Source organism: Sorex fumeus, unplaced genomic scaffold (genome assembly GCF_029834395.1).
Source record: "Sorex fumeus unplaced genomic scaffold, SorFum_2.1 ptg000034l, whole genome shotgun sequence".
Taxonomy (NCBI): domain Eukaryota; kingdom Metazoa; phylum Chordata; class Mammalia; order Eulipotyphla; family Soricidae; genus Sorex; species Sorex fumeus.
Genome location: NW_026606091.1, coordinates 24,305,711 through 24,321,650, shown reverse-complemented (window position 1 = coordinate 24,321,650; position 15,940 = coordinate 24,305,711).

The window sequence follows — 15,940 nt, the reverse complement described above, 5'->3', positions numbered from 1 at the left end:
ACCCGCTTGAGCAAAAAAATGATGAACAACGGGAGGACAGTGATTTGAAATTTATTTTCCAGTAGTGGGGATCAAACTCTGGGCCTCAGGGATGCAAGTTATGAGCTGCATCCTCAGCCCTTGGGGAACCATAGCAACTATATGAAATAAAGCTTACATTCACCAGTAAAACAAGCACATAATTCATTCCTGCATCAGCCTCCAAAACGATGTCGCCCTGCTTTCAAATCCTGACTCTATGCTCTAAGAATACTTATGAACTTTTTACCTAAGATCAGGCCACTTTCTGGGTGTATTGAAATTTTTTTTCTATAATGGAAGAAAATGTAAAATATAACATTTTTTTAAAATAAAAATTTAAAATAAAATTAATTCTAAATTGATGTTAGTTTGATTTTGAGAACACACACAATAGAATTAATCTTTTTTTTTCCTTTTTGGGTCACGCCTGGCTCTGCACTCAGGAGTTTCTCCTGGCGGTGCTCAGGGGACCATATGGGATGCTGGGAATCGAACCCGGGTGAGCCGCGTGCAAGGCTAATGCCCTACCTGCTGTGCTATCTCTCCAGCCCCACAATAGAATTAATCTTTAAGAAATGAGGTCAAAACCAGTAATGGTGAGTGGAGGAGAGGATCAAATCTGTGTACAATAATATGAAAAATAAATGTTTGCAAATTTATAATGTTTGCAAAATTATAATGTTTATACATCAAGAATTCAAAACATTTTTTTTCAATTTTTTATTAGTGAAACACCATAAGGTACAGTTATAGACTTACAAATTTTTGTGCTTGGGTTTCAGTTATACAATGATCAAGTACCCATCCCTCCACCAGCGCCCATCCTCCACCACCACGGGTCCCAGCATCCCTCCCACCTCCCCATCCCCCCATCCCACCCTGCCTCTGTGGCAGGGCATTCCCCCTTGTTCTCTCTCTCTTCTTTTGGGTCCTGTGTTTTGCAAGAGAGGCATTGAGTGGCAATCATGTTTGGTTTATAGTCTACTTTCAGCATGCTTCTCCCACCCTGGGAGGATCCTCACAACACCCTTTATTTGGTGCTCTCTTCTCTATCTGAGCTTCCTTTTCCGCTAGCACATGTGGATGGCCTCCAAGTTGTGGAGCAAAATTCCTGGTACTAATCTCAGTCACTCCTGGGTGTTAGTCTCCCATTTTGTTGCTAAATTCAAAACATTTTTTAAAAATCAACTAATCACCAGAAACAAGTGATAATGGTTAGTAACAGGTAAAAATATAGCTGTGGAAAGTCCTAGCTAATATAGTAAGACATGAAAAGGAAAGAATTACATAAAGCCTTGGAAATAAGAAATCAAAAGATTTGTTCACAGATAACCTGACTGAACATATAGGGAATTTAAAACAATAAAAATCCTTGGAGTAAGTAATCATAGCAAGGTTGAAGGGTAGGTGAATAATATGCAAAAGCTCATTGCTTTCCTATATACTAGAATGAAAAAGTGAACTTGAAATTAAAAGCATTTCCATTTACATAAGTATCTCCAAAAAGAAGTACTTAGATACAAATTTAACAAAATATGTTCAGAATATATGTATGAGAAAAACTATAGAACATGAATGATATCAAAGGAAAGGAAAGGGAAATAAATGGAAAAGGAAATAAATAAATATATTCTATGTTCAAAGAAAGAAAAAAAAAACAGTTAACAAGAAGTTCTCAAGTGGTCTATAAATTCATATAATATCAAAGTCCCAACTGGTTATCTTATAGATAGCAAAAATTGAGTTTTAAAAACTATCCCCAGTGAAATTTTGTTTGCTATCATTAGTTCCTCCTGTTCATCACAGTTGTTCTTGGTGTGACGACTGGGGTTGACAAACCTCACACACTTGCCTGTAGGCCTCCCTGAGGTTCGCACTCCTTTTGCTCTGGTTCTTGCATGCATGCTCATTGGGGGTTGCACTCTGCAGCCAAGGCAACACATCTATGACTGTAGTGCTTGCGCCGTGCTCACACAGTGCTTGCCAGAGGTTGCATGTCCTGGTCAGAGTGCTTGCACATAGTTTTTGTGTGTGTGTGTGTGTGTGTGTGTGAGTTTTAGCTGTGGTGCTGGATGGGGGCTGCTCCACTTTTTGCAGTGCTCCCATGTACCTGGCTGCAGTATGGCCAGAAATTGCCTGGGATATTGGGGAGAACAGATGGAAGAGCTGCCAGAATCATGTTTTGTGCATGTGGGACACCCTGGATTGTGATAATACCTTGCCAGGCAGATGCTATCCTCCAGGCCCTCGACAATTTATTCTAAAGTTTGTAGAAAGAGGCAAAAGCCCCAGAAAAGTCCATTCAATTTTAAGAACCACAAGGACAAAAAGGGTGTAAAAAAGACATCTGGCTGCATAAAATAAAGGAAATAAAATTAGAGGAAAGGCTGAATCTTTCCATGGTGCTATTAACAATGAAGAAAATGGTCTAGATATGTTGGCCAGGTAGTAAGATACATAGGGAAACTTCAAATGTATATTCTCTCAGAAGCATATTTAGTCAATCCTCGGGCAGGGGGGGGCCGGGGAATGGGAGGCATTACTTTTCCCAACTTCAAGCTGTACTACAAAGTGGTAGTAAATAGGACTAAAGACAGAACTTCAGATTCACTTAATCACTTAACTTCCCGTTAGTCGTCAATTTGCTCGAGCGGGCGCCAGTAACGTCTCCATTTGTCCCTGTCGCGTGCTAGTGTAGCCCAATGGCATCTGTTCGCTCCGGGAACATGAAGAGCCTCAAATCGATCGTTCATGATCTTGACGAAGAAGTCTGACCATCTGGTAGGTGGGCGGCCACGCGGTCTTTCGACATCCCGTGGAATCCAGTTGGTAACAGCTCTAGTCCAGCGGTCGTCTTTAAATCTCATTACGTGACCAGCCCATCTGATTTTCGACACCTTAGCAAATGAGACAGCGTCCCTGATTCTTGATCCTCGACGGATGTCAGAACTCCGGATTCTTTCTCTCATTTGAGTGAAACGTGATATTCCAAGCATAGCTCTTTCTATTCTTTGGGAGACCTGAATAGCATCCTCATCTTGTTTGCGTAGGGCCCAGGTCTCTGAGGCATATGTTAATGCAGGAAGAACAGTGGAATCAAAGAGATGTGCCCGGAGCCGGAGGTTCTTCGTCCTCTTAGCTATTTCTTCGACGTTCTTGAAGGCGTTCCAAGCCGCTCTCTTCCTCCTGCGCAGCTCAGGTGCCAGGTCATTTGTCATGTTGACTTCTCGACTTAGGTACACATAGCTGTTGCATTCGGAGATGGTCGTTCCATTGAGAGCGAATGGGGCGTCAGGAATGAGGCTGTTTCTCATAAACATTGTCTTCGTAAGATTCAGCTGTAGTCCTACCTTTCCACACTCACGGTCAAAGTCGGCCAGCATTTGTGCCGCTTGGCTGATGTTTGGTGTTATTAAAACAATGTCATCAGCAAAGCGGAGGTGGTGTAGTTGCCGATCATCTATCTTCACTCCCATTCCTTCCCATTCCAGTCGTCGCATGATGTTCTCAAGGGTGGTACTGAAAAGTTTCGGTGAAATGGTATCACCCTGCCGCACCCCTCTCTTGACATCAACGATCACTTCTTTGTAGAATGGTGAGATCCTGGTAGTGAATCCACAATACAGCTCACGGAGGATCCTGATGTATTGGGCTTGAATGCCCTGATTGGCTAGGGCTTCAGATTAGTGGAATCATAATTGAAAATCCAGAGATAGACTCTCAGGTATGTGGTCCATGAATCTTTGATTTTTAAAAAAAAAAGCAAACAAACAGACAAAAAATTGAAATAGAAAAAGGAAAACCTCTTCAGTAAGTGGTGTTGGGAAAATTGGTTGGGCACAAGGAAAGAAAGGGAAGGAAGGAAGGAGGAAGGGAGGGAAGGAGGGAGGGAAGAAGGAAGGAAGGGAGGGAGGGAGGAGGGAGAGAGAGGAAGAAAGAAAGAAAGAAAGAAAGAAAGAAAGAAAGAAAGAAAGAAAGAAAGCAGGCAGGCAGGCAGGCAGGCAGGCAGGCAGGCAGGCAGGCAGGAAGGAAGGAAGGAAGGAAGGAAGGAAGGAAGGAAGGAAACCATACTGTAAACCACAGTCTCTAAAATGGGAGTGGAAGGTGGATGGCAGGAAATAAGGAAAAAGAAATTAGTACCACCATAAAGGCAGGCTGGAGGGTGGAGGGAAACTGAGGACTGGTGAAAGGACTAGTGTTGGAAGCTTGTATGCCTGAAACTCTATCAAGAATACCTTTGCAATCTTTACAGCATACAGCCGCAGAGAAGGGCCACATGGAGGGCTGGCTCCACAGCTCCTGGAGAAGGCACCAGCTTCCAAAAAGAGCCAAGATCACCTGGAAGTCCCAGATGGGGTAGGTGCCTCATCCCGCCTCCCCCAGATGGAACCCCGGTGACCAGAAGCCTCCACAAGCATAGCTCGAGTATGCGGGAACTAGGACTTTTCCTCCAAACCGCCGGGACCATCCCGGCCCCCAAATAACCTCTGATCCCGGAAGTCACACCCACGGCCCGCCCCCCAGCGCCATCTTTACAGCATACAGCCGCAGAGAAGGCCACATGGAGGGCTGGCTCCACAGCTCCCGGAGAAGGCACCAGCTTCCAAAAAGAGCCGAGATCACCGGAAAGTCCCAGATGGGGTAGGTGCCGCATCCCACCTCCCCCAGATGGAACCCCAGTGACCAGAAGCCTCCACAAGCATAGCTCGAGTATGTGGGAACTAGGACTTTTCCTCCAAACCGCACGGCCGCTTATGCGGCTGCGCGACATCTCTGTATATACAAAATGATCAATGGGAAGTAAATCACCCAACGTTTCTCCCTGAAAATCAGAGTTAAGTTTGGAGCACGGCCACAGCCCCAGAAGCACAAGGACTTAATGCAGAACCCAGCAGCTTGGAGCAGAAAAGTGAACGGACTATGCGTTAATCCAGGCCATCATATCTGCCCAGAGGGGAAAAGGTGTTGCTCCCTTCCGCCCTCCTCCCTCTGGAAAGAAAGATGGCGGCCGCATGGGAGCCTTGTGGAGAACAGGTATGAGCCGGGGGTGTGGGGGCGACAAAAACCTCATGGGAAGGGGGACGTTCTGGTCCGTCCTTCACGCCCTACCGAGGTCACCAGTTGCCCCCAAGGAGCGGCTCTCCGGCACAGCCACGGCCCCAGAAGCACAAGAACTTAATGCAGAACCCAGCAGCTTGGAGCAGAAAAGTGAACGGACTATGCGTTAATCCAGGCCATCATGTCTGCCCGGAGAGGAAAGGGTGTTGCCCCATTCGCCCTCTCCTCTCTGTAAAGAAGATGGCGGCCACATGGGTGACTTGTGGAGAGCAGGTGTGAGCCGGGGGTGTGGGGGTGACTAAAACCTCATGGGAAGGGGGCGTTCCGGTCTGTCCTTCACGCCCTACCGAGGCCACCAGTTGCCCCCCACTAGCGGCTCTCCAGCACGGCCACGACTCCAGAGCACAGAAACCAATCTCTTGATTATCTGACTCTCAGTAGAAATACTTCCAGGGTTAATTAGCAAAATAGCAGAAATCCAAAACCAACATTTAGTTCTTGAACCCAGCTGTAGAAAGCGAATCACTTCACAATGCTTTCTCAGCATGTCTGATTTGGGGGGAGGGGTAAACTCTAAATAATAGTGGTGCATCTTTTATTGCAACAATGAATCTAATCAAAGCAGATAGAGTGTCAACTAGAATTCATCTGCCTCGCAGGCATTGGGAGGGGTGGGGGTGGGGTTTTATTGGGGTTCTTCGTGGTAAAAAATAAGTAATGGTAAAGGGAAAGGTGTTTGATATTTGCATGACTAAGACCTAAACCTGAAAGCTTTGTAACTTTTCCCATAGTGATTCAATAAATAAATTATAAAAATTTTTTAAAAAAAGAATACCTTTGCAACTTTGTAAGTCACAGTGATTCAAAAAAAATTTTTTTAAGGGAAATGTGTATTTATGAAGGCAAAATTGAGGGGAGGACTACTACGCAGCAGAAGAAAAGAAGTGGGGATCTAAGTTCTAAAGGCAGTTTGGGATCTTTATAAGAATTAATTGTGTAGCAAACCAGAGGAGCAGCCTCCCAATCAGCTGCAACCAGAGGACTCTCATTCTATGTTAAATACAAATTTATTGATATTTCTTAATGAAGTCAAACAAGTTTATTCAGGAAGTAAAGGGAGGGGAGAGAGAAAATGAGAAGAGAAAGAAGGAAAAGAGAAAAAAGAGACAGAACATTGGCTTCTCCAGAGTATGAAAATGCACGTACACCTCCCAAGCAATAGGGAAATGCACCCCAGAGTAAGTAAGAAAGTACACATCTCAGGCCCAAGAGGCAAGAGGCTGGCCAAAGAGGCACCTTTACCTTTGCCAAGTTAGTTTGCATACAGTTTGCCCAAAGTGCTCCCCACTCCCCACCAAGTCTGTTGCTAGGGTGGTTGCCAAAGGGAGAGCATGGAATAACCAATGGTCTTTTGGTCTCTTAGAGTGGCCTTTGTTTGCTCTCCTGCTCAGGGTCCAGCTGCTTCTCCTTTCTGAGATCCTTTCCTGCAGTTGACTTGGAATTCTGCATCTCAATGGTTTTCTAGACTCCTGAGATGGGTCCTCTGTCTAGAAGTATGACTTTGACTGATTTAGATCCCCGACTATTGTTGCCATTGATTTGGCAAAGTGAGTAGTGAGGGAGGTAGAGTCTATAAAAAGAGAGTTTCACCTCTCTGCTCAACCCACATCAGCCACCAGTGCTCAGGAAAATGCCTGGCTTGGACCAGGTCTGGTAAAGTCTGCCACAAATGCCTACATGGCAAAGATACTCACATCCTGTCAGCCCCACAAGATAGCCATCAAACTGCACCTAGAGTCCACTTGTTCTGGGAGATAATAACCCCAGCCACTCAGTTTCTCAGGGGGTCATGACTCAGGCTGGAGCGAGGAATTGCGCTGCGGGAAAATCAGTCTGAACCTCAGCACAGGTATTCTTTGCCTTTCCCTCCCAGAAAAGAATTTCAGGAGGAGACAAAATAGTGAAGCAAAGTTATTTTTCTAGGATGGACGTGCTTTAAAAGATGTGAGAAGAAAGAAAGAAAGAGAGGAAACGTGTTCAAGAGAGAACACAGGCTTCTGCAGAGTGGGGAAATAAGCAAGCAGAGAAGTACAGAGATAAGCAAGTGAGATACGGGTTCAAAGGAGACTGCAGGGGCTGGAGTGATAGCACAGCGGGTAGGGTGTTTGCCTTGCGCACGGCTGACCCGGGTTCGATTCCCAGCATCCCATATGGTCCCCTGAGCACCGCCAGGAGTAATTCCTGAGTGCAGAGCCAGGAGTAACCCCTGTGCATTGCCAGGTGTGACCCAAAAAGAAAAAAAAAGGAGACTGCAGGCAGAGCTTTTGCTTTCATTTAATTCTTGATACTCTCAGAGTCACAACTGTTTGGGAAAGATTAAAAAATAAATAACAGTGATCTCTCCTGATAAGTGAGAGGTATTCATTAGGCAAAAACAAACCTCTGAAAGGAAAAACAGGTATAAGTAGCCACAGAAGGCCAGGGAGATAGCACAAAATAAATACTGGGCTGGGCACTCACACACCATCAGACTGTTTAATTTCAGGCCCTCAAGACCCACCAGGAGTGATCCCTGAGCACAGAGTCAGGAGTAAGCCTCTAGGTGTGGCCCAAAAACCAAACCAAAATAAATAACAGAAGTAACCACAGAGGACTCAAAAAGAGGGAAACAGAAGCCCAAACATGTTGTTGAGATAGACAGAAATATACTTATCTCAAAACTACAGAGATGGTTTCACTGCCTCCTACAGAGCATGCATTTTGTCTTTATTGCACCAATGCATCTGTCTGTGTCTCAGAAGATGTTTGAGATGATATTATCACTGCCTTTTCTTTTCTTCAAAATAAAAAACTGATCAGACAAACCTTCAAAATTCAGTTCTAGAAACTATGCACAAATAGTTCATTGCATTCATTTTGCTTTCCCCAAGGTGAAGCCTAAGCAGTGAGTCAGCCTGTGGGGATGAGAACAGGGAACATGTACAGTAGCTATCAGTGATTTCTCTGACCCAAGAGAAAGCTACATTCTGGAATTTATTCAGCTTCTGCCACAATGATGAGAGACTAAAAATGATCAAAATCTAAAGTGACCTGCATTCATTCTATATCCTGTGGCACTGTCGTCTAGTCCACAGGAGGGCAGCTGCCTTAATGGCATATGTAGGAAGCTTTAAAAAGCATCTCTTCTGTTCTGGGTTTGGACTGGAGAAATTTAGCATGACCGGCATTTGCACATAACAATGGAAAATTTCAGGGGGGTCTATAATTGGCTCCTATATTATGCCAGAAGGGTGTTCTGAGATCCTCAGACACAGACATAGCTAAGATAAAAATGTAGAAAACCAGTAGAATCAGGGTCTGCTGAAAATGCAGGATAAACCTGCATCTTGTTGCACATATGGGTTATTAAGCCTGATGAAACCCTAAAAGTGAAAAAATAAGAGTCTCTTTAACCTTACATGAGACCACTGCTCTTTGAAAAAGAGCAGCCCTGAAGTGATCTGCCAAAAACTGACAGAGTGGCCAGTGAATGACTTTGGTTTAGAATCCAGCACTTCACAGCAGTGTTTTTGGAGTCTATTCCTAGCGCATCTATTAAGTTACTTGGCAATAGCCTGTATATTATTTTTAGGTCCACTCTGTAGACCCAGTGTCCCTCCACTTGCCCCTATTTATCTGAAACAGCAGTTACCAGCTTTAGCCAAGAAAACACACCCTAATTTAACTGAGTTATTTGGGGGATTCCAAGGACTTCAATTTGAATCTTCAGGACTTGACTCAAGAGAATGAAGTATAGGGGAAGATTATTGTTGTTTATACTTCACTAAAACCTCACAAGCTCTAATTTATGAGGACAAAATTACGGTAGGATCTTGAGCTCCTGAGAGCCTAGGCTGCATCTCCATGAAAAGTTCCAGTACTTACTTCCTGCAGAAGCAGGGCAACCATTAAGGAACACTGAACCATCCATGGTTGGCTGGTGTAACTGCACTTAGTAAGCAGGGCTTTTCAGTAAGATAGAGAGGCACTTCCTGTTTTGGGCCTCTGAAACACGAAATTAGCCTTATTTAATCTATTCCCTGTACTATACTTATTATCATTAACTTGTTTTCTAATTTTCACAAACATTTGCTGAATATACTAGGAAATACATTAGGAAAGTTTAACCACTTAACCAATGTTGGTAAAAGTGAACAAAGGGGACCTATGCAAAACTTAGAATACAGTCTGAGTGGGTCAATAAAATAACTCAAAAGTACATATCTGGCATGCTTAGGACTCTAAGTTCTATTCCTGGTACTCGCAGCCTCCCCAGCACTGTCAGGTATATCCTTGGTACTCCCAATGCAGTTGAGAAGGTCCTCCAAAAGAGTACAATCCAAATATTTTAGGGGACAAAAATGGAAGATGGGAAGGTGGGTCTTAGGGATCAAACCCAGGATATCATACACTGAAGCATATATTCTACCTCTGAGCCATATCTCCAACCATAAGATTTTAGAAAATGGCACTGCATGTGCTAAATTTTGAAAGATAAGTTTCTATAGTGGATAAAGAAAGAACAGTCATCCCAGGATAAGGTTAAAGAACATATAGGCATTTTCCTGATTTATAAAGATCTCTTTGTGGCTCCAAGAGAATGAAACCAGATGGGATCTGGGAAGAAATAGGCAAGGAAACATGCTTTCACATAGAATTATTATTTAGCCCAGGGGCTGGAGCGATAGCACAGCAGTTAGGGTGTTTGCCTTGCACGCGGCCGACCTGGGTTTGATTCCCTGCATCCCAGATGGTCCCCCGAGCACCACCAGGGGTAATTCCTATGTGCAGAGCCAGGAGTATGCCCTGTTCATCAGGTGTGGCGCAAAAAGGGGAAAAAAAGAATTATTATTAGCCCAAAGAATTGTTTAGAAATAGCATGCTTAAAGTGATCAAGAGGGATGTATGACCATGGATTTAAGTACCAAAACTTAAGTGACCCAGGGGCCTGAGAGATAGTACAGCAAGTAAGGTGCTTGCCTTGCACATGGCTAACCTGGGTTTATCCTCAGAATCTCATATGGCCCCCAACCCTTCAAAATGATCCCTGAACTCAGAGCCCTTCATAAACTCTGAGCGCGTCAAATGTGACCCCCAAACCAAAATAAATAAATGACCAGAGAAGTAGATTTTCTGAAGCTAGTGTGGTCCTTTCAGATGCCTTCTCTGAGCCCTGTCTCTTGATAATCGCAATATTTAATAATACTCTTGGGCACCTTGCTTCTTTTTTACTTTTGGGGTTTTTTTCCCCCCACAAACCTGAGTCAGTTGTGTGGAAAGCAAAAGCCCTACTCACTGCACTCTCCTGTCAAACCATTCTCTTGCTTTCTTTTTTTTTTTGTTTTTTTTGGGTCACACCCGGCGATGCTCAGGGGTTACTTCTGGCTCATGCACTCAGGAATTGCTCCTGGCGGTGCTCAGGGGACCATATGGGGTGCCGGGAATCGAACCTGTGTTGGCCATGTTGGCTGCATGCAAGGCAAACGCCCTACCCGCTGTGCTATCGCTCCAGCCCCTCTCTTGCTTTCTTGGTGTGCATATTTTAATAAAGCAAGTTGCCATATTAGGCTGACACTGCAAGGCACTGAGGGTGGCTTATAGCAAATAGGCAGTGATAACTGAAGGTATCAATTCAAACCAATGTGAGCAAACTGAATCCTGAGTAAGCTTGGAAGTTCAGTAAAACTTCAGATGAGACTTTGCTAAACTCATAATTTGACTTTTTGCCTTATGAGTGACCATGAGGTAGAGGATCCAGCTAAGCTATGCCTGGATTCTTGGCTCCACATTTGCCACAAAATAATAAATACAAAATTCAAGGTAAACTTTTATATGGCTAAAGTAACACTGATGTATACTAGGGAGACAAGTATACAAGTTCTAGGATTGTTATTATAAACCCTGCAGTTAAGGGAAAGGCCTTGGGGGCTGGAGTGATAGCACGGCGGATAGGGAGTTTGCATTGCACGCGGCTGACCCGGGTTCGATTCCCAGCATCCCATATGGTCCCTCCAGCACCGCCAGGAGTAATTCCTGAGTGCAGAGCCAGGAGTAACCCCTGTGCATCGCCGGGTGTGACCCAAAAAGAAAAAAAAAGGGCGGGGGAGTCTTGGAATACATTTCTGTGAAACATCAATTCTCTAGAGAAAATTTTATTTAAATGCTTTCCTTTTCTCTAAAGCTGGAGAAAGAAAGCAGAAGTTTTGCTCTCTATCCTGAGTTATTAATATAATCTACAAAAAAGTTCTTTCTCAGATACTTAATATGCAAATAATATCTCCCACTATATGACTTCCTCCTTCTGTTAACTTTCCTTCAGTGAGTAGAAATAGTTAAATTTTGATGAAGTATGCAGCCAGAGTGATAGTATAGCAAATAGGGCATTTGCCTTAGTGATCCCTGAGCACAGAGCCAGGAGCACCACCAGGTGTGGCACTCCATCCTCCCCAAATTTTTATTTTGAATAAAGTATCATCTCATCTTTTATGGGTCATACTTTTATAATTATATCTAAGAAATATTCACACAACTCACATAGATTTCCTAGGTAGTCTAATAAATTTTTATAGTTTCCGATTTTATACCTGATCTATGGTCTCTTTTGGTTAGGTTTTTGCATCTAACATAATATGGAATTAAAATTTATTTCCACAGAATGATAGCCAGTTATTAAGCATGATTAAAGATTTAAGTCCTTTATTGAAAATCAGTTGTCCTTACATGAGTGGGTCTATGTCTAGGTTCTCTGTTCCACTAAACTATATTTATCTTTATGTTAATAACGTTGTTTTACGCTACTTCAGGAAATAAAAGAGGACATGAGGAAATGGAAAGATATCCCCTGCTCATGGGTCGGGAGACTTAACATTGTCAAAATGGCAATACTACCGAAAGCATTGTATAAATTCAATGCAATCCCTATAAGGATACCCATGACATTCTTCAAAGAAATGGAGCAAACACTCTTGAAATTTATATGGAACAATAAGCCCCCACGAATAGCTAAAGCAATTCTTGGGTAAAAGAAAATGGGAGGAATCAACCTCCCGAACTTCAAACTGTACTACAAAGCAGTAATAATTAAAACAGCATGGTACTGGAATAAAGGCAGAACTGCAGACCAATGGAACAGGGTTGAATACAATGACATCTCTCCTCAATCATATGCTCATCTAATCTTTGATAAAGGTGCAAGTAATGTGAAGTGGAGTAAGGAAAGCCTCTTTAATAAATTGTGTTGGCATCACTGGACGGCTACATGCAAAAAAATAGGCTCAGAACTCTGCCTAACACCATGTACAAAAGTAAGATCAAAATGGATTAAAGACCTCAACATCAGACCAGAAACCATAAGGTACATTGAAGATAAAGTTGGCAAAACCCTCCATGACATTGAAGCTAATGGTATCTTCAAAGATGCCACGCCACTGGCCGAGCAAGTGAAAACAGAGATAGATAAATGGGACTATCTTAAACTAAGAAGCTTCTGCACCTCCAAAGAAACAGTGACCAAAATACAAAGACAGTCTACAAAATGGGAAAGGATATTCACCGAATACACATCTGACAAGGGGTTGATATCCAGGATATACAAAATACTGGTTAAACTCCACAAGAAGAAAACATCCAACCCCATCCAAAAATGGGGCAATGAAATGAACAGAAACTTTCTCAAAGAAGAAATCCGAATGGCAAAAAAGCACATGAGAAAATGCTCTACATCATTAATCATCAGGGAGATGCAGATCAAAACCACAATGAGATACCATCTCACACCTCAGAGACTGGCCCACATTCAAAAGAACAAAAGCAACCGATGCTGGCGTGGATGTGGCGAGAAAGGGACACTCCTTCACTGTTGGTGGGAATGTCCACTGGTTCAGCCCTTCTGGAAAACAGTATGGACGATTCTCAAAAAATTAGAAATTGAGCTCCCATTTGACCCAGCAATACCACTCCTGGGAATATATCTCAGAGAGGCAAAAATGTGTAGTCGAAGTGACATCTGCACTTGTTTGTTCATTGCAGCACTCTTTACAATAGCCAGAAACTGGAAGAAACCTGAATGCCCAAGAACAGATGACTGGTTAAAGAAACTTTGGTACATCTACACAATGGAGTACTATGTAGCTCTTAGAAAAGATGAAGTCATGAAATTTACATACAAGTGGTACAATATGGAAAGTATCATGCTAAGCGAAATGAGTCAGAAAGAGAGGGATAGACATAGAAAGATTGCATTCATCTGGGGGATATAAAGTAACAAAGTATGAGATTAATACCCAAGAATAGCTGAGATCAGCACCAGGAGGATTACTCCATAACTTAGAGGCCAGCCGGGTATCCTAGAGGAAAGGGCAGTTCAGATAGAGAAGGGAGCACCAAATAAAGGATGTTTGGAGGATCCTCCCAGGAGGGGAGATGCATGTCGAACGTAGACTATGGACTGAACATGTTTGCCACTCAATGCCTCTTTTGCAGACCACAACACCCAAAAGGAGAGAGCGAACACAGGGGATTGCCCTGCCACAGAGACAGGGGGGATGGAGGGATGGGGGTGGGAGGGATATTATCTATGGTGGTGGAAAATGGGCACTGGTGGAGGGATGGGTATCTGATCATTGTATAATTGAAACCAAAGCACAAAAAATTGTAAATCTACAACTTTAAAAAAAATAAAATAAAATAAAGGAAAAAAAAAAGTAAAAAGTCAAATAAAACATTGAAATTAGATTAAAAAAAATAACGTTGTTTTAATTGCTATGGCTTTATAAAAAAAGTCTTATATTACTTAGTATTACTCTTAAAACTTTATTTTTTTGCAAAGCTGTTTTGACTATTTTAAGGACTGTGTATTTCTACAGACATTTTAGCATAAGCTTGTCAATTTCTCAAAAAAAAAATCAAAACAACAAAAGATCATCTCACACTGGTAAGACACAAAACACAAAACAACCAGTATTGGCATAGATGTGGGGGGAAAAGGGACCCTCATTCAACGTTAATGGAAATATCTACTTTTGGGAAAACAATATGGACACATTTTTTTTAAACTAGGAATTGAACTTTTGTATCACCTAGCAATTCTACTTCTTGGCATCTACCTCAAGGGCCAAAAACACCCTACTCCGAAAAGACTTTTGTGTTCTTATGATAATGTTCATTGCAGCATTATCCACAACAGACGAAATATGGAAACAACTCAAGTGTCTAAGAATTGATGACTGGATAAATAAACTATGATACAACTAGACAATGAACTACTATTCGGCTATAAGAAAAGACGAATCAACTTGCTGCTATATGGGTGCATCACAGAACCACAGAACACAGAACCATTTCTCTCATGGGTGGGAATATAAAGAAACAGAGTAGGGGAAATAACATATTCAAAGGCAACAGAAACTCAGAACCATCTTCAGTAGATAATAGGTAAGTCTCCAGCTTACCACAGAAGGGGCTGTTTGAGGACTTATAAGAGAAAGTTACATTCAAAGCAGCAGAAAATTTCAAAATGTTTTTACTCATCATGCTCCCCACCCCCACCCCATGTGGTACAGTTTTGGTCTGGAGGAAGTTAACAGCACAGTTCCCCAATTCTTCTCTCAAACTGAAGGGAACGTTAAGACCTTATTTGAATCTAGGCTCCCCTAGAACTGACTGAGGAGCCAGTCTCTGTCGCCTTTATTTTGGATGTCAGGCAGAGAGGTGAAAGCTGCTCATGAAAAATGCAAGGGGAAAAGGGATTATAGAAACACACTCCCACACCCACCACCAGGGCCAGAGTAGAGACATAAAACAGACCATCAAATAAAGAAGAAACGAAGGTGAGAGTCTTTAGGTGGACGTTCATTCAAAAGCAATCAGATGGGGCCAGAGCCATAGTACAGCGGGTGGGGCATCTGCTTTGCATTAACCTGGGTTCCATCCCTGATATCCCATATGGTCCCATAAATGCCTCCAGGAATGATCCCTGAGTGCAGAGCCAGGAGTAACCCCTAAGCATTGCTGGGTGTGACCCCAAAACAAAAAGAAACAAAAGAACCAACAAAAGCAATCAGATACAGAGGGAAATTAAACACCTTATATAAGTCCAATATATAGAGCCTGGCAAGCTACCCGTGGCTTATTCGATATGCCAACAATTGTAACAATAACGGGTCCCATTCCCCTGACCCTGAAAGAGCCTCCAATAAGTGCGGAAAGACGAGTAAGGAGAGGCTGCTAAAATCTCAGGTCTGGGACGAATGGAGACATTACTGGCTCCTGCTACAGTAAATTGATGAATAACAGGATGACAGTGATACAGTGATATAGGTCCAATAGAAATAGAAAGTTCACAAAAGACAGTGAACTTTTATCTGAACCTAATCCCTACTTATAACAAGCCAACTAATTAGTGAAGGTTCAGGCTTTCCTTTTAGGGAACAGGTCTACAAGGTAAAGACTTGGGTGGTTACATTTAGAAAGGTCTAATCCTTAACAACAAACATTAGAACAGATACAAAACCAGGAGAGAGAAGAGAAAGGTCCATCTAAAGGAAGAAAAACTTTCCCTAAGTTTCATTAATGGACTAACTACATGAAGATTTTAAAACAACTACGTTAAAGATACTAAAAGAACCAAAGGAACTCAGGTAAACATGAAAGGAAGCTATAAAAACGGCATGAACAAAATGAGCATATCAACATGTCGAAATTATAAAAGAAAAGAGAAACCTGAGGGCTAGAAATATAATAATAAAAATGCAAAAAGAGGCCAAAAGATAGTACAGCAGGCAGGGCAGTTGCCTTGTATGCCGCCAATCGGGTTTGCTCTTGG